Genomic DNA, 20,361 nt, shown 5'->3' with positions numbered 1-20,361 from the left:
ATTTTAGTAGAGACGGGGTTTCTCCATGTTGGTGAGGCTGGTCTCAGACTCCTGCCCTCAGGTGATCCGCCAGCCTCGGCCTCCCAAAGTGCTGGGATTACAGGTGTGAGCCAACGCGCCTGGCTGGTTCACATTTTAAATATGCAACTTTTTAACCAAATGATTTGGGGCAAGTTTCTCCTGTTTTTCTTTTTTTTTTTGAAATAGAGTTTCATTCTTGTTGCCCAGGCTGGAGTTCAATGGCGCAATCTCAGCTCACCACAACCTCTGCCTCCCAGGGTCAAGCGACTCTCCTGCCTCAGCTTCCCTAGTAGCTGGGATTACAGGCATGCGCCACCATGCCCAGCTAATTTCATGTTTTTAGTAGAGACGGGGTTTCTCCATGTTGGTGAGGCTGGTCTCAGACTCCCGCCCTCAGGTGATCCACCAGCCTCGGCCTCCCAAAGTGCTGGGATTACAGGCATGAGCCACCGTGCCCAGCCATTTCTCCCCTTTTTCACATGTTTTCTCAGCTATAAAATATTTATCCCTGTAGATCTCTGTTCACCTCGAAAGTCAAGATAAAACTTTCCATTTGCTTCCCAGTATATATTTGGACATTTTGCCATAGTGAACTTACCCATGCCTGTTTTTAAGTGTGTTCATTTGTATTACTTTGGAAAAGCAATTATCTTGCCATCCTCTTTGTTGTCTTCAGATTTCTACTCCCTATTTTTCATTGAGATTTTCTTCTGCCCTCAAGTAGTACATGCTCATCCATCTCCATTGCATATCAATAGGCCTTTGAAAATAATCCTAGCTATAAATCCTGACTATTAAATAATTCAGAATTATTTACTCATCTGCATCATCCTGATTTATATTCCTATGTTTCCCACACTGTGTTCAGTGGTAGAAACACATGCTAAATTATGCATGTACATTTTCTTTTTTCTTTTTTTTTTTAGACAGAGTATCACTCTGTTGCCCAGGCTAGAGTGCACTGGCACGATCTTGGCTCACTGCAACCTCTGCCTCCTGGCTTCAAGCGATTCTGCTGCCTCAGCCTCCCAAGTAGCTGGGATTACAGGTGTCCACCACCATGCCTGGCTAATTTTTGTATTTTTACTAGAGACGGGGTTTCACCTGTGGGCTGGGCTGGTCTCAAACTCCTGACCTCGTGATCTGCCCTCCTCGGACTCCCAAAGTGCTGGGATTCACATGTTCATTTTCCAGTCACTATTTACGCATTCTTCAATCATACTGCTTTTCTCAGCGTATACATACATAAAATGTTTTCTGTGCATCAAGCCTTATTCTAGGCACTGGGGATAGACTAAAAACAAACAAAATAGGATAATCTGTTCCCCTGCCCCCTTGAAACTCACGGTCAAACAGAAGAAAAATATATGAAACAAAAGAATAAAGTAAATAATTTTGTCATTTGAATAAACACAAAGATAGAGTGATATTATAGAACAAAATCCTTAACTACTTTTGGACAATGAGTAAGAGTTTTTAAAGAAATGCCATTTAAACAGATACTTTAAAAATAAAGAAAGATTCACCGAATGACAGGGATCAAGGAGGACGTATGAATAAGTAAAATTAACCTAGAGAGGAACTTAAGGAAGAAACGTAGATCAGAATGTGCAGAGCTTTGAAAGAGTCATTTTAAGAATGTTCTTACCTTTTCTGAAGGGTACTGGGAAGATACCGAAAAGTTTCAGCAGAAGGGTAACTTGACCTCATTTGTATTTTTAAAGAAATCATTCTAGTTTCTGTTTGTGGAGCAAGAAAAAAGAAAGATTGTTTGGGAAAGAACAGGAAGTGGGGGAAGATGGTGAGTAGAATTCTACAAGTAGGTTTTGCAAATATATGTGTAGAGCTAGAAGAAATATCTGGTACAGATATAAATTTGGGTCCCTTCAGTCTATCATTATTAAAGGAAAGAATGGGAGTAGGTGAGATTGCATTGAGTGTATATTGCATGAAGAGTGGGGAAAAGAAATTATGAGAAACTTCAACACTTTAAAATTAAGTAGAAAAGTAGGACCTGGTAAGGAACAATCAAGATGCAAGAATGATAGAGGTGTGAGGAACATCCTCAGAATGAGGTTACATTGTATGATGGGTGCTGTGATCACAGCCCTCTTTAAGGGTGGTCTCAACTGCCTGCAACCAATGACTGATCAATAGACGGATATGAAGGCACAGTCTACCCGTTCCAACTAGAACTTGGCCTTTATACAACTCTGAAGTGTTATTTTACCAGTGTCCCCATAGGCTGAAGCTGCGTCCAGCCCACTTTCTCTCCTTGTCCTACCATGCTTCTCTCTACTTTCCTAGGTATTGATCCCAAGAGAATTCCATAAAAGACATCCTTCTTGTTAGTATCCATCTGACATTCTCCTTCCCTGGGAACACAACTGGTAGCACATGGAAAACTGCATGTGTGTGTGTGTGTATGTGTGTGTGTGTGTGTATGTGTGTGTATGTATGTGTGTGTGTATGTGTATGTATGTGTGTGTATGTGTGTTTATGTATGTGTGTGTATGTGTGTGTGTATGTGTGTGTGTGTATGTGTGTGTATGTGTGTGTATGTATGTGTGTGTGTATGTGTGTGTATGTGTGTTTATGTGTGTGTGTGTATGTGTGTGTTAAAAGAGTGTGCTAGATTGTGTCTAGTAATCTTGCACAGTCAATAAATAATGTCTGCAATAGGAACAAAGTAGTGATTCGCCCTTTTGTTTCAGTAGTGAATGCAGCTAAATTGGTCAAGTCATGCCAGCAGCAATGGAATTGGACCGTGTAGAGGAATAAGAGAGGGAGACTTAGGATGGGTAATGTTGACAATCTTCCTGAAGAGCTTAGGAGGAAACACAAAATCAGGACAGTGGTAACACATGTAAAATTTGTTTCAGGTGGAAGAAATGACATTGACTTTGGAATGTTCCTCCACAGGTGGCGGAGGGGCCATAGGAAAGACTGGCGTTAGGTTGACTAGAGGAGGATGCAGCACAGTTTCCTGTCTTGGCTTTTGTTTGTTTCAGGGAAGAAAGAGACAAAGATTAAGGACAGCAGAGGGAAATACAGGTTGTGTTTGTGGTGAAAGATTAAAATAGTCATTCTGAAGGGTGATGGGTTGAATTGAGAAAATAAACGTGGTCTCTTTTTTTTTAGGCAGCATCAGGAGTTCAGTTGAGAGTAATGACAATGAATTTATACGGCACAAATGTAGGCAATCACATGTTCTACTTGTTTTCTTGTTTAATATAAATGGCCATGCATTTTGGGTTGGTTGGTAAATGGTGTTTGTGATGAAAACATCTGTTTCCCTTTTTTTTTACTCTCTTAAGAAAAATACCATTTAAAGAAAATTTAAATTACCTTGCATTTGAAAAGAACACATCAATAAGCTTATATAAACATTTTCTCTGTTGGGGAATACTTCCTAATGAATCGCATCCTTTGTCTATAGGGTAAAAGGAAAGAACATTATCTGACTAATAAGGAAGAAGGAGCTCTTTGTGAATCTATAATAATAAGCATAGATATTTGTCAGGCTAAACTTACCTGGTTGAGCCTCTATAATTAGAATATGACTGATGAAGAGAAGAAATATTTGTATATAATGTAATGAAAGGCTTTGTAAAGTTTATTTGCATAGGGGATGTAGGTGGAAGGCTGGCTCAAATTAATCAGTATTATCTGCGGAAGTGATGGCATTCCACTTCGGAGAATAAACGACATGACATCCTGTGGTTCCTTTGAATTCTGGACATTACATGAAAGGGGACATATTATTGCTCTCTTAAATAATATCCGACTTGTAATTAAAAATGAATGTAGGGTTTAATGACTTCTTTTGTCTTCTTTTTTGTGCAGAGAAAACTTCTAAAGCTCATTTTTAACATTTGCTATTCAATTTATAGATTTATAAGCCTAGTTCTTCTCTAGGTCTCTTTCATTACTGAGATTATTTTATTTTTAAAATGGGAAATTGCAGCAATTATTTTAAGGGCTTATGAATTTTTTTAATCTTGTTTACAAATGTAAGACATTTTCAAATATTTTTAAATTTATTTATAAACCTTTATAACTTATTTTTTGAGTGCTTCAAATTTAGGACAGTAAATTTTTTCTGCATATCTAAATAACTTTTATAAATCTAATTAATAAAAATAGTGACCCTAAAATGCATCTAGTTGTTCCAAAATAATATATAAATACTAAAATATCAATTTAAAATACCATGTCAAAATCAAGCAAATAATTACATATTTTAAGTTTGAAATTATGAAACCATCATTCCAATTCACTAGGAATTCCAAATGTAATATATTTTATTTCACTTAAGTTCTTTAGTGTCTGCATCTACAAACAAAATTTCCCCGATAATTTTATTTTTGTAAGAACAATCAATATGGTGAATCCAAACGCTTTGCCAAATGTTCCAATATTGTTTATATTAGTAAGAAATTTAAAATCAAATATCTGTTTCAAGTACTCAACTGCATATTAGATATTGTACCTTTAAAACTCACTCTCTGCTGGGCATGGGGGCTCATGCCTGTAATCCCAGCACTTTGGAAGGCAAAGGAGGGCAGATCACCTGAGGTCAGGAGTTCAAGACCAGCCTGGCCAACCTGGAGAAACCTTGTCTCTACTAAAAATACAAAAATTAGCCGGGCGTGGTGGGGTGCATCTGTAGTGCCAGTTACTCAGGAGGCTGAGGCAGGAGAATTGCTTGAACTGGGAGGGGAGGTTGCAGTGAGCTGAGATCCCACCACTGCCCTCCAGCCTGGGCGACAGAGTGAGACTCTCTCTCAAAAAACAAAACGAAGCTTTCTCTCATAAGCGAAGTTCTCTTAAACATTACACGTATGTAGATTTCCAACACAGATTGGATCCTTTCCAATGCCAAACTATCTTTACTAGGATTTCAAATTTTTAAAGTATTTCTATGCTTAATTGGAAACCCTGCCGAGGCTAAGGAGACGTGTACACATCATGAAAGCAACGACTATCTGGTAACTGAAGATACTCACAGTACCAAACACTTAATTCTAAATCTTATGCTGTGGGAGATCATGTCATCCTGCGCGACTATGATTTATTATGACCGGAAACCTTTGCCAGGATTTTGATCTTTTTAGATTCTATTTTTTTTTCTGAGCTACTAATAAAAACTTATGTAGAGCTTTTATGTTGGTGACCCTCGGACCTCAAGGAGGAAGTTATACCACCCATTCCCTGGAGTTCCTTGGAACAGATTTTCTAATTCTCCTGTCTAATCACAGAACTCTGCCCTCCCACCTACATTGGTCATTTGTCTGTATGTCGAATGCATTATTTTAGCTCTTAAGAAACATATGTGTATTTTCCAACTAAACCGTAAAACTTCGTGGGAATACCAATGAATGCCTTTTCCATCTAACTTTAAAGAACTTTGAACTTCATAGAATTTTCTATTTTTTCGTGTTCTTAATACCACAAAACACAGGTATTAATATCATATGTATTGGCATTTGGATATCTCTTATAGCTTTATCTGACATGGGTTTGAAAATTATAAGGTCATTCTATTGGCATTTATTTAATTATTGCTTATGACATTTTATGTTGATTGAGCCCTACATTTTTGGCTTTTGGAAATAAAGACTGCTGTGATTTTGTCTGTAATGGTGCAAACACATTGTCATTCATTGACATATGAATGTACTTCAAGTTTAAAAGATGTCCTGTTTCTCTTGATCATCAGAAATCTCAGAGCTGACAGCACCAGGCATGTGTGTTTGTGTGTGTGTGACAGTGAGAGAGGGAGAGAGAGAGCGAGAGAGAGAGAGATTAAAAAAACACCCCAGAACATAGTAAAGTGACAGAAACAAATTAAAGATGAATTAAATTTCATCCAAACTTTAAATATGGTCATTTTGCACCTTTGAGAAAGTTGGGTAGCTTATTCTAGGAAGACCATACTGTAGAAAGGATGGAATACCTGATTAGTACATTAACGTAATTTTGAAGACATGAAATGAATAAAGTACTTGATTCTAATGCATGATATGCAGGTGTATGTAAGAACTTTGCTAATAGTTGTCTTTTTGAAACAGTAATAGATGTTTCCACGTGTGCACAGGTATGTGCGAATATCAGAGATTAAAATAGAAATGGAACCAAAAAGCTGTGCCATCATTGAAAATGTATTTGTTTAAAGACTACGTGACACTTAGGAGGCATTTTAATGCAATATTTTATGTATGCAATTATTTACATATGTTTAAGTGTTTTTTATTTGACTTCCATAAAGTTTAGATTTGTCGCAATCTTATTTTTACCCTTGAGGGAAGAGAGAGACCCTCTCATATTGTTTTATACTGTTTTATACTCAGTACCTGTTTTAAGAAAAAAACAAGGAAGTGAAATCAAAGACAGGCAGCCCAGCGCCAGACCCAAAACCAGGCCTGGGCCTGCCTGGCCTAAACCTAGTAGCTAAAAATCAACTCATGACTTAGAACCCGATGTTACCCATAGATTTCAGGCATTGTATGGAAGAACATTGTGAAACTCCCTGCCCTGTTCCATTTCACTCTGACCACCGGTGCATGCAGCCCCTGCCACGTACCCCTTGCTTGCTCAAATCAATCACGACCCTTTCTTGTGAAATCCTTAGTGTTGTGAGCCCTTAAAAGGGACAGAAATTGTGCACTTGGGGAGCTCGGGTTTTGAGGCAGTAGCTTGCTGATGCTCCCAACTGAATAAAGCCCTTCCTTCTACAACTCGGCGTCTGAGGGGTTTTGTCTGCGGCTCATCCTGCTACACACTTAGTAGTGTCTGAATCTTGGAAAGGAAGGGGAGGGAATATCCAGATACCTTAAACGGGGTTCTCGGACTTCTAATAAACAGTTAAAATCTTACACACACGGTATTTAAAGCATACAGATGATTCTACATTTGTCCTAACAGATCATAGTGCCATGAATATTTGTCCATTAACGAACATCCCTTACGTGTAAGAACATTTTGCCACTGCGCTTTTAGTTATCTCCTTTTCACCTACTGTCCCCTGGAATAGTCTCTCCCTTTCGTTTCTCAGGGGTCTTCTTGAGCCTGAAGCTTTTATTGGGCCTCACTTTTTGCTGCTTTGTTCCTTCGCCAGTTCTGGGCCTTTTTGCTGTGTCGACTACAGGTTGAAAAAAGGAGAAAGCGCAACCCCAAGCTACTGACCTGTGAGTAACAAGGTCACCGAATTCCCCTTAATCCTGCTGGTCTGATCCCCCACTCTGTGAAGACCACGGCTGGGGAAGACCTAACCTTCACTCCAGCTCGCCTGAATTTGTCAGTCTTTGATGATGGAAGCCTGAAATGCAGACCTTATACCCTAACCAATTCTTCCTCGGCCAAAAAAAAAAAAAAACAACCAAAAACCAAACAAAACAAAACAAAAAAACACGGCCACCTCTTTATGACCAACCATAGTTTTGGTTTAAGCCTTCAAGACGCACTTATCTACTTCATCCACAATTACATTGTAGTATCACGCTAAGCCTGGAGTTAATATCAAGGAGCAAATGGCCTCTGGCCTTTTGGAATCCACATGATCTTGGAACTCTGTGGAGATTGTCTTCGGATCACTTTGCCCTGCTGTTGTCCCCCCACCCCGTGCATTTTGTCTTTTCTATCTCCTTCCCTATTGTCGTGTAAAGTTACATCACGATGTTGAGTGGTGTGTTTTACACCCCGATGTCCCATAAACAAATACTTTTAATACCCTTTTGTTGGTCTAATTTGTAAGTGACCATTTTATACGCCACAGTAAGTACCTGTAAAGTTGGAGACAAAGAAAAGAGAATTGTGTTGTTCTCGTTCTAAGAAAGGGCAGCATTAAACTCCTCCGTAACCTCTTTTCTGTATTTCCGTTTTAACAAGGGTAAAGTTATCACAAAGTAGGTGAATGTAAGCATTCTTCCCTCAAACATCTGTGTTCTTCAGCCTGTCCCACTTCACCCTTTCCAAAGAAGGGCAGGTTTTTAAATAGAAGAGAAGCAATGTTGAATAAAGAGTATATCATGACGCTCCATAATTCATATAACCTCCAGACAAGCTCTCAGGTTTATTGGTCAGAAAACACATGGTGACATTCACTACTTTTTTGTTATTATTTTAAAGATTTCTGTGAGAGTGTGGGGCTCAGTCAAACTTTGTAGGGAGAAATAAGCCACAGTCACAGAGATTCATTCATTCATTCAACACATAGCTTTGTTTCTATTATGCCCCAGTGTCCTAGGCTCTGGGGATTAGACAGTGACCAAAACTGACAGGTATTTAGCCTCATGGAGCTTAAAGCATATTGAAGGGAACAGACAAAACTCACATAGGAATGTGCGATGTGCATAAATAAAATACTTTCGGTAAGTGCCATGACTAAAATACACCGAGGGCTGACATACAGTTGCATGTTGCGTAAGAGAGACTTGCGTTAGGTAAGGTGTCTAGGTTAGCTGTCTCTGAGGAAATTGCATTTCAGCTGAGACCTAAAAGATTACAATGAGGTCGGAGAGTGTCCTAGGCAGAGATAAATAGAATGTGTAAATGACTTTACGTTGAAAAATTCCTAAGCTGTTTGAAAAACTGATAGCGGCCAAGTTGCAGGTGAAATGGATGAGAGCAAGTCAAGCTATTACCATTTTATTACAAACCACACATAGGGTCTTTAAATGTTCCAGAATTTTGATTTTTTTTATTACCTGGGAGAGAATGTAATTTTATTTTCATCAAATCTTGTTCTTATAAACTCCGTTTACATTTTGCTTTCATCTGAGTAAGCTGACCATATAGTGCCCTCGTGTGGCGTAGTGCTGTATTACACGATTAATACTGTAGACTCTTTGAGGCATGATTTTAGCAAAATTCTTTTACACCTTTTTCAGTTAATCTAAGTCACCTCTAGCTGCTCTCACTCAGACTCAAACATAGAATCTTATTTATTTGTATTTTTGTGTTTTACTACTTTCTCACATTCCACTGTGGAATGGACACGCGCTGGGAGCACAGAATCCAGTGACCTCAGGATCCAGGCAGACTGAGAACAAAAATGAGGGAGGCCAGACTAGACCTGAAACAAAGACTCCGAGAGATTTGGAGAAGCAGGTTATAGGAAAGACTTTCAATTTTATGTATTTACTTTATAAATAAGTAATGCCAAAATAAATAGCCTTGGGGATCATTGTATTTTTCAGTCTCTGTCCCCAGATTTCTACGTTTAGCAAATGTACATGGTTAATTTCTCAGTCAACACCACAAATGCTTTGTATCCTTTTGTACATTTTGACTATTTTAGAACTGATTATTTTGTGCATCAAGTTGTCTATTTCTGTTTCCAAGTTCAGCATTTTGCCACAGGTTTATTTTGGAAAGTATTTCAGGAATCTTTGTTGCTCAAAACCAAGCACTGTAGCTGGAGCTGGTTTCTTTCCTCCTCTCCCTTCCTCTCTCTTCCTTCTTCCTTCCTAAGGCTTGAGCCATTTTTCACTAGAAGAGTTTTATTTTTAATTTTATTTTTATTTATTTTTTTTGACAAATGACTGCCAGTATGCTTTATGGAATGCAGCTGTTGAACTTTATTTCCTGCTTTTCTTTGCATTAAAGTAGTCCCAAAATTGTTTTCTGAGGAACTCTTCACTTTGACTGCCAGCGCTGCTTGTGTACCTTTCAAGTCAGAAATTGAGCGGTCTGTTAAGGCCCATCTTTATCCAGCTCCTGCTTTTCACATGAGGATGTTTGTGCTACATGCAATTTTGTTGACTTTTGGAGTGTAATGCTTTGTTTGCAAATGAAAACATAGAATTACAGCTTTCCCGGTACTTGTCAGGGACTATAATCACGAATTCACTGCAGCTGGATACTTTTCAGACACGTGGATAAGATAAATAATATTTATGAAAGATGGCCTGGAGGAAACGAAGCCATCTATTCTGCATTGTTATCTAAAATCTGTTTCAAGATGAAGTGAGACCATCAAAAATGCCTAACTGGCCGGGTGCGGTGGCTCACCCCTGTAATCCCAGCACTTTGGGAGGCTGAGGCGGGCGGATCATGAGATGAGGAGATCGAGACCATCCTGGCTAACACGGTGAAACCCCGTCTCTACTAAAAACACAAAAAATTAGCCAGGCGTGGTGGCGGCGCCTGTAGTCCCAGCTACTTGGGAGGCTGAGGTGGGAGAATGGTGTGAACCCGGGAGGCGGAGCTTGCAGTGAGCCGAGATTGCACCACTGCACTCCAGCCTGGGCGACAGAGTGAGACTCTGTCTCAAAAAAAAAAAAAAGAAAAAAGAAAAAGAAGCCTAACTGGACCACATCATACTGGGCCCAACACAGTCGCTTCTTACTGAACTGCTTTAGCCATCATAAAACCTTCTCTTCTTGAGGGGCCGTAGGAAATATTTTCTCTTATTTCATATTGGTGTTCTCCCAAATAACTAGAATATATCATGCACGGTCTTGTTACTGGTTATATTTTCTCCTTTCTGCATGTTAATTAGAAAACTCAAAGTCAAATTTGTGCTCTGCCCTGACTCAGTGCATGATTCGTCAAAGTGTCCATTTGTTCACTGACCACGTTTCTGACACCATCTTGCTTCCCTATTTTTTGTATTTTCTAAAGGTTCTTTCTAAAGAGTTTAAGTATTTTATATTGCTATATTGTATGCATTTGCAAGCAACTTAAATGCATTGGGAACAGAAGTGATAGATAAGTAGCAACCATGGGATCGCTATCGATTCTGTACCTAATTATAAGTACATAATTCCTGGCTTAACCGTCTGTAACCTAAATAAGTAAGAATTAATACACCCTATAATTCCTCGATAGCTGAAACCTCCCCCCAGATAAATTTTATAAGCCATGCTAATCCTATTTCTCAGTGCACAGAGGTTGAACTTGTGGACTAATAATGCATTAATATTCCTCATGAAAAATATAGCTAAATAGGGAGAAAGAGATGAAAAGAACCAAAAATATTCTTTTAAGGATAATATTTGATCCTCTGCATCCATTCATTAAAGCTAATATTCATTCTCCATTTCTCTCTGTCCGTCTGGTTCTATGAAAAGACCTAGCCTGTCCTCAACATGTGTGTGACATTAATAGATGTTAGTGATACAGAGATTGCCCTCAGTGCAGATTGACAGCACTGTGTGGAGGTGAGAAGGAGTCTTGTTTACCACTTAGGATCTGGATCTCTGGTCTGCTTTGTCATGCAACACAATCCTTCTGGGATTTGTAAGTGACGACAAGCCTCAGCGATAATTATATTAAAATGCTTTTAACTTAGTGTAAACATAATTTAATAAGATGTAGATGTTCAAAAGGCTAGCCTTGAATTCAGTCTTGAGACCAGAGACAATATGCCTGTGTGCATGGTGTATGTCTGGAAAGCATGTACATTCTTTGACCCCAGTTAATTTCTACGAAGAAGTGTGTTAGTCTCTGATCTAATAATCTCATCTGCAGATTACTACATTTTTATTACGATAAAGAACACCTGGGCTTTTAAAATATAGTAAGGTTATCTTACCTGGAATATTAAATATTATTGAAGTTACAACTTTGGAGAAATTATATTTTTAATGAATATGGTTATATTATACCTGTTCGTTATTAGAGTAGCCCTCAAAGTTGGTGATTTATCAATGCGTTGTTGCTGAATAACAATAGCTTTATTGAATGTCTGCTTGATACTGAGCGTTGTATTAGCGGCTTTTCATATATTATCTCATTTAGTCATCGTAAAACATTTTATGGAATGCATTGTCAACATTTTGAGAATGATAAGTGGAGTAAATTGTTTGCATTCCCTTAGGTGGGCAGGTATTTTATGCTAAAAAAAAAAGAAAATAGTTGCATTCACATCTCTTAACCTATATGCACACTTCCTTTGCACGGTGGGGTTTGGCAAAGCTCTATCTTCTGCTAGTGATAGGGCAATTCTGATTGAAATCATACCATTTTAGATAAAATTAAAAATTAAACTTGTATTTGTATAACTTGAAAATTGTGAATTTTTCCTGCAATGACAGGGAGGCACACATCATGATTGGCACTCAGGTTTATGTTTTAGAGTAGCAAACAGACAGTGATAAGCCAGAAAAATGAGTTTGTACGTAAACTGCAAATATTTTTACTTAATATAGTAAGCAGTAAATAATTAGTCAATGTTTTTGATCATATGAATGACAATTTGAACATGGGAATATTGCAGCCCTTATGCACTGCAGATGAGATTATGGATTGTCACACTGGTTGAAAAAACAATATGAAATTATACAATATGTTTTAAGATGCTCACAACCCCTAAAAAGCTAGCAAGGAAGCTCAGACACATGTGCATAAGGACACACAAGAGCATCCATGGCAGCTCTGTCTACGGTAACGGGGCACTGAAGATTAGCAGGAGAGCAAGTTAACAAATCATAGCATGTTTACAAATGGAATACTACACAGCAGTGTGAATGAGGGACCAGAACTGTAAATGTTAACAAGATTAATCTCAGGAACACAATGTTGAATGAAAATAGCACACCACAGAAAGATACATACTTCTTGAGTATACCTGAATAAAGTTCAAAGCATGCAACACTAAACAACATATTAGAGGCACATATGATGGTACAACTATTAATAAAAATAAAGAGGAATTAAAAACCACACAAGATACAGGATAATGGTAATCTCTTTGGGGGAGAGAGTTGTCAGGTTGAGGGACCCTCAGGGACCCTAAGGGTTTCGGCAACTTCTTTTTTTTTTATTTTTTTTTGAGACGGAGTCCCGCTCTGTCACCCAGGCTGGAGTGTAGTGGCGCGATCTCGGCTCACTTCAAGCTCCGCCTCCCGGGTTCCCGCCATTCTCCTGCCTCAGCCTCTCCGAGTAGCTGGGACTACAGGCGCCGCCACCACGCCCGGCTAATTTTTTGTATTTTTAGTAGAGACGGGGTTTCACCGTGGTCTCGATCTCCTGACCTCGTGATCCGCCCGCCTCGGCCTCCCAAAGTGCTGGGATTACAAGCGTGAGCCACCGTGCCCAGCCTCAGCAACTTCTTATTTTGAGCTGGGTAGCTAGGCGGTGGGTGTAAGGAACACCCTTTTACATTTAATCTCAGTGTCTCACGTTTATCACAAGCATTTTTTGTTTTTGCTTTTGTTTTTTTGAGACAGGGTTTTGCTGTGCTGCCCAGGCTGGAGTGCAATGATGTGACCACAGCTCACTGCTTCAGCCACGACCTCTTGGGCTCAAGCAGTCCTGTCACCTCAGCCTCTGGAGTAGCTGAGACCACAGGCGCATGCCACCACCCCTGGCTAATTTACGTGTATATATATATATTTTGTGTGTGTAGAGACAGAGTTTTCCATATTGCCCAGGCTGATCTCAAACTCCTGGACTCAAGTGATCCATCTCCCTCAGTCTCCCAAAGTGCTGGGATTACAGGCGAGAGCCACAGAGCCTGGCCACAAGCGTTCCTTTAGTGTCTATGTATTCAATATTCCAACAAGGACAAACAATGAGAAAATATTTAGACCTTAAATATTTTCTAAGTAAAGTTATTTATATCACGCTCTTTAGAGAAGCACCTCCTCTTACTTTATTATTTACACATATTCTTCTCTGAATTTAATTCATAAAAGTTATTGTCCAGTGTCCTCTAATTTGTGCCACTTTTTCATCAAACGAGGAAGATATGTGTGTGTCCTCGTACCCTGGGTGGCATGTTGCAAATTTTTCACTCCTGGTAGTGCATAGTCCCTCTCTGGAAATCAGGTCAATTGGTAGAGTCCTCTGTATTTCTGCCTCCTGCCCCAGTGTATTAAAAATGATAAAAAGATAGGCCTCTTCTTCTTCGTGTTGTAATACAACCCAAGCATAGCAAAGCTTTGATTAAATGAGTAGAGAATAGTTGGTAGCTGATGCTTGCTATTCCCCAGTGTGATGGTTAATAACGAGTGTCAACTTGATTGGGTTGAAAGATGCAAATAACTGTTCCTGGGTGTGTCTTTGAGGGTATTGCCAAAGGACATTAGCATTTGAGTCAGTGGACTAAGAGACACAGACCCACCGTCAATCTGAGTGGGCGCTGTCTAAGCAGCTGCCATTGTGGCTAAGATAAAAGCAGGCAGGAGAACGCAGAAGGACCAGACTGGCTAAGTCCTCAGGTCTCCATCTTTCTCCCGTGCTGGGTGCTTTCTGCCCTCGAACATCGGACTCTGAGTTCTTCAGCTTTCAGACTCTTGGATTACACCAGTGATTTGCCAGGGGCTCTCGCGTCTTCGGCCACACACTGAAGGGGACACTGCTGGCTTCCCTGCTTTTGCAGTTTGGGACTCAGACTGGCTTCCTGGGTCCTCAGCTTGCAGATGGCGTATTGGGGGCTTCACCTTAAGATCATGTGAGTCAATTCTCCTAATAAACTCCCTTTCATGCATACATCTATCCTATTAGTCCTGTCGCCCTAGAGAACCCTGACTAATACACCCAGCTAGGAGGTACAGTTAAGTTGTAAATACCACCCACAGGCTGGTTCTTGTGGCCACTGCCTCTTACAGTGTTTATTTCTCCATCGAGTTCGCAACGGCTGTGTGCTTGCTGTGCTCTCCCTCTTCTCTCTCAGTACCTGATGGCCAGAGCTGTTTCCAGATCTTTTGCCTTTATAAATGCCTTCTTCCCTCCTACAGCTGATTCCTTCCAACAGGGCTCAGCAGGTGAAAGGCAGTTCACACAATTCTTCTCTAATGAATACTGCTGTGATGCTTTTTGAAATTACTAACATTCCTATCGTTTTCATTAAACAGTGAAGATAGAAGATTAAAGGCCACTATCCCTGCACAAGAGCTCCTCCTTGTGGCCTGCCCATGTTTTAAATGTGCAAACCTTGGTGATATATTGATATCCTGTGATGAGTTTATCCCACATCAACAATTGAGTTTTCTTCTGTTCTTTCGTATTTTATCACGTGTATAATTATTTTTCTCCAGATGAATCTTGTACTGTTTGTTATATTTACTTGTTCTTATATATATTGCCATATTGCCTAGGCTGGGAAAAAAATTGACGTATGCACTTACTTAGTGCCTCATTTGAAAAAAATGATTTCAGTGATATGAAACTCTAAAGTACATTTTCTTCATGTCTGTTTTCTATATTTTAAAAATGAAGTACTTTCATATGTATTCATGTCACTACAGTCATAAGTTCCCGTCCAAAGTTCCTCTGAAGAACCACCTTATCTTACACATCTCAAGGGAATTTAGCTGATGAAATAATTTGAACTACATTAATCACTGTTTCTGACAGGTAAAATGCTGAAATAAGCTTCTTGTAATGAATGTGAATTTTTTTGGGGGCTTGCAGAATATTGCAGATTAATATCACAGAAAGCATGTCTAGTTCATGCAACAATTATTTTCATGCAAATTTTGTGGGGCTTTACAAATAATACGTATTTGTTACCACTCTTCTTGACAGCAAAGAAAATAAAAATAATAAATATTTGAGAAAAGATCAGGTTCACTTATACTACATATACCACATTATCTTTCATGTCAATAGTTGCCTTGCACTTTAAACCTGTGACAAAACATGACAAATTTTAGAAGGGAAAATATTGTAAGATAAATTAATACCTCTGAAGCCTGTATTCCTATAAATTTAGTTGATAAAGCTCAGCTTATTTAGAGTTTTGAAGAGATATTTTCTCTTCAATGAAGAAATCTCCATAATTGAATGATCTAAATTTCAATGATTAAAAGTACTATTAAAAGAAAATATTTATAGAAAAGCTTTCCTTTAACAATGTTTACGTCCAAAATATGATTTATTTTTTCATGAAATGGGAATATGAATGATCATACATTCTTTTACACACACTTCATAAATTAAAAAGTTCTCAATCTATTTTAAAAACCCATATGTAAACAACAGTGTCATAGGATGTGTTAAGAACTACAGCAGTCAGAAAAAGTTAACAACCCTTGAAATGGCACAGGAAAGGACAGGATGTCTTCCAGGAAGAGGTGCCAATTCTGTTTAAAATTAAGAGACAACGGAGTAATGCAAATACTAACTTTACCCTGCAAATTGCAACATTTATCATCTAGCATCAAATGTGTATGCTGGGACTGACACATGCACGCATAGATGGTTTGTGTTCCATAATAAAGTTAATTGGTGAAATAAAATAATGGGTTTAATTTCTAGCAAAGAAATGCTTGGTTAATCTAAATTAGTAATGTTTGCTTATGGAATTTCCTACCCCAATTATTTCAGATGCTGTCCTTGAGATTCTTTTTGTTAAACTGCATGATACACATTTTGCGTGAAGTATTTTTAAAACTTAGGGTATCTCCTTATTTTCTGATTAAAGTAAAATTTCTCAGTGTTTCTGTAAGGACTTTGGCAAATACTCTTTCTGCTTTATAAAGCAAAATATAAGAACCAGAAATCTTTGTAATCCTTCACTATGTTGATGTCTTTTTACAGCAGATTTCTCAGGAATTATTGTTTGTGGTTCCAAATTGAAATTTTCCCTGCATAATCTAACATTCATATCTTCAGATCTGATGTGATAAACTGACCAATCTCTTTGTAAGTGATATTTTGTAAAACTCATTCTGTGTTTCGGACAAGGGAACACAAAGTTGTCACCTTCAAAATAGCTAATGGTCATATCACATGTTAAATTGACTGGGGAAATTCTAAACATTGAAAGTGTTCAAGTCTGGATTTTTCCTCAGGAAATATAACCTTTGGTTATTTATATTTGAAAGAAGCTAGTTTTATGAATTAAGCTTTAATTCTGAGATAATTATATGTTCATAGGCAGTTATAAGAAATAATACAGAGATATTTTATTGCCACTTGCCTAGCTTCCCGCAGTGGTCATGTAGGCCAAACTATAGGACAGTATCGTAACAAAGATGCTGACATTGATATAATCCACTGAACTTATTCAGGGTCAGTTTTACTTTTTACGTTAAAGTACATGATTCATTTAGTTTTTGTTTTTAAAATAAAATATCTGAGGGCCAAGTCTGCTGACTTAGTTCTTTAAATTTTACAACTAATACAAAGTTACTGAGACTTACAGAGCTTTGAGAAGTGCACTGTTATTTCTAGAGTTAAATTTAAATAAAACACTTAAAGTCTGAGACTATTTTCTAGTTGTAAAAAGGTTAAAACTGCATTGTAGATGTTCTTTTCCTTTCATTTCAAAACCTAAACAATGTTCTATTATTTAAAGGTAGTTCATTAATAAGCAAAGATTTGTTACAACTGTGATGAGAATAACATGTATGTATATTTTAGCATTTGAATACATTCTACATGAAAACATTTCTTTATATTTAAACTATTATTTCATACAAATAGAAGTCAAAAGAAATGTTATCAGATGCTATAAAATAACTCTTCCATAATGTAGGATGCACTAGGAAAATAGTGAATACAATATCATGTGCTGTTTTGGCATTAGATTTTCCATACATTAAGATAAATGCGTTCATTAACTTCTTCCACCCACCTTTTTTATTTTGGAGATTGACTTCATATTACTGTGATAAGAGGCAAATTGAAATCCTGGCTTCCTGATGATATATCTTCTTGTATGAACTCTTGTTGATGTAGATTAAGTGGGCTAGCAGATACAGTAGTACTCATAAAATAGTTTTTCAGAGCTTTTTATAGTTTAATAAACATTTGCCTATTTCCCAAAAATATCGTGCAAACATACTAAATTTAAGTCAATAATCCGTACTTTATATATCTATTACCATTGTCTAACAATGTAATTTATCTATTTGAAACTAAATTGACCAAAGACATTAACAAACATATAGGGAAATTTAAGTTTTATGTCTTTATGGAAATATGTTTTAAGTCCTGCCTTTTTGTAATTGAGAGTTATATTTTTACTCGAATATTTAAATGTTATAAGTAATTACAATCATAAGGCAACCCCTATCATGAATGAATCCTGATTTGGTGAGGTGAAATGTCTTAGTTTATGTTTGTATAAATTGTATACAGTATTGTGTAATTTGTATAAAATATTTTATCTGAATTTAGTTCTTTAGTTCAGATTGAAAAACCTCTCCTGCCTAGCCCTACCTCCAATAATTGGAAAATCTACTTACTGACATGTCAAGTCACTTCTCTTGAGGAATAAACTTCTAAAAGTAGTAGTCATAGAGTGAGTTTAGACAGAAATTCAGAAACGTCAACTAAAGTTAACTATACCCCTGTTGTTCACTGTTATCATGACTTTCATTTTTCTATCTGGCCAAAAATACTTCTAGTTTTATTCCCTCCAAGTTTAATGCCTTCTTGTTTACATGCCTATTGCATGTTGTCACTTATAAGTAGGAGCTGAAGAGTAAGGACACATGGACATAAACAGAGATAACAGACACTGGGAATTCCAACAGGATTTGGATTATGTATTATATTATTCACATTAAGTCCTATGAGCCTATCAGTGGAGGTGCATAATAATTATTTCAAAAATAATTTTAAACATGGAAGTTTGAAACGCATTTTTGGCATAGTTTATCAGGGAAAGTTGGAGAGAAGAGCAGAGATTTTCTAGCTGTCCTCTTGGTATGCTTGCTTATGCATTAGCTTGCATAAACTGACACATCCCGTGTCAGCCCTGAAACCCTTAAGCTGGAGTTTGGGGAGGTGAGGAATCTCTGGACATATCCTTGAGTTGATTGATTATCAGTTTGAAAGTGCAGTGTACTAGTCTGTTCTCATGCTGCTAATAAAGACACACCCGAGACTGGGTCATTTATGAAGGAAAGAGGTTTAATGGACTCACAGTTCTACATTGCTGGAGAGGCCTCACAATCATGGCTGAAGGTGAATGAGGAGCAAAGTCACATCTTACATGGCAGCAGGGAAGAGGGCATGTGCTTTATAAAACCATCAGCTCTCATGAGACTTATTCAACATCACGAGAACAGCATGGAAAATAACCACCTCCATGATTCAGTATCTCGCACGGGGTCCCTCCCACAACCTGTGGGGATTCTGGGAGCTACAATTCAAGATGAGATTTGGGTGGGGACACAAAGCCAAACCATATCAGGCAGACCTTACTAATTGTCACCACCATCTTTTTATTGTATTTATCTTATGTCTAATTTTAGATACATAGATTATTTGTTGCATGGCTATTCCATGCGTGATGGTAGGGAATGTGCTTCTAGTACACCTGTCACCCAAATGGTGAACATTATACACAATAGGCAGTTTATGAACCCTCATTCCCATCGCCCTCCCCGCTTTTGGAGTTTTCAGTGTCTGTTATCTCCATCTTTATGTCCATGTGTCCCCATTATTTAGCTCCTACTTGTGAGAATATGAAATGATTTGATTTCCTGCTTCTGGGTTTGTTCACTTAGAATAATAGCCTCTAGCTCCATCCACATTGCTGCAAAGGGCATGATTTTATTATTTTTATGACTGTATGGTATTCCATGGTGTATATATACATTTTTTAAATCTAATCAACTGTTGACTACCAGCTTTTATTTTATTTATTTATTTTTTTAATTTCATTTTTTGAGATGGAGTCTCACTCTGTTGCCAGGCTGGAGTGCTGTGGTGCCATCTCGGCTAGCTGCAACCTCCACCTCCTGGGTTCAAGCGATTTTCCTGCTTCAGCCTCCCAAGTAGCTGGGACTACAGGCACCACCACCACACCCGGCTGGACCACCAGCTTTTAAAAACAAACTTGATTGACTAATTTTACTAGTTTTTGTGACTCACGACTCATTCAACACTTTGGAGATTAAAAATACATCCTCTGGTTTTGCATCCATGGATTCAACCAAGTGCTAATTGAAAATATTTGAAAAAATGAAAAACAAAAAAAGATACAAATAACACAAATTAAAAACAATACAGTATAACAACTACATAGCATTCATATTGTATTAAGTATTATAACAACTCTGTAGATAATTTAAAGTATACGGGAGGATGTGCATAGATTATATACACATATTACACCATTTTATGTAAAGGACTTGAGTATCTGCAGATTCTGAGGAGGGTCCGTTCTGGAACAAGCGCCCCACAGGTACCAAGGGATGACTGTATTCAGACTGAAACAAAATATTCTTAAACAGAAGCCATTGGCCCATATAATATAGTTCTAATACTAACCCTGCTTTTAAAACCTTTAAATTACATGATATTTTCTTTAAAAAATGGTGACTTTTTAAAAGGCACGATCATGTTGGTTGTATTTAATTTTAACTACATGTTCTAAAAGGGTCTCCAAAATAAAATCGAAAAAAAATAACCCATTCACTTTTAAAATACTGA

This window comes from Symphalangus syndactylus, chromosome 5 (genome assembly GCF_028878055.3).
Source record: "Symphalangus syndactylus isolate Jambi chromosome 5, NHGRI_mSymSyn1-v2.1_pri, whole genome shotgun sequence".
Taxonomy (NCBI): Eukaryota; Metazoa; Chordata; class Mammalia; order Primates; family Hylobatidae; genus Symphalangus; species Symphalangus syndactylus.
Note: the sequence above shows the minus strand (reverse complement) of the source record.